Below are 389 nucleotides of genomic sequence, written 5' to 3' on the forward strand. Positions count from 1 at the left end.
TGTGTGTGTATAAGTTTCTAAAGGCATTTATTTCAGTTGAAGACCTCCATGGGTACGCCATTGAGAGCTTCTTTGATGAGTTGTTTTTGTTTATCATTGAGTTGTTTTGGGTATTTAATTTTGCATGTAACATGAAGGTCACCGAAAGCTGAAGAATTTCCTCTTTTTGGCATTCCTTTTCCTTTTATTTTTATTATTTCTCCGTCGTATGTAACTGATGTTTTCACTACCTGAACCTTTTTTTTATCTAAGTGATCAAACTCCACCTTAAAACCAATCAATGCCTGCATCAAATCAATGCGAAGCGTCATGTGCAAGTCGTTGCCTCGACGAGTGTACCTGCAAAAAAAAAAAAAAAAAAAAAAAAAAAAAAAAAAAAAAAAAAAAAA

Source organism: Eimeria mitis, genomic scaffold (genome assembly GCF_000499745.2).
Source record: "Eimeria mitis Houghton genomic scaffold, Emh_scaff349, whole genome shotgun sequence".
Lineage (NCBI taxonomy): Eukaryota > Apicomplexa > Conoidasida > Eucoccidiorida > Eimeriidae > Eimeria > Eimeria mitis.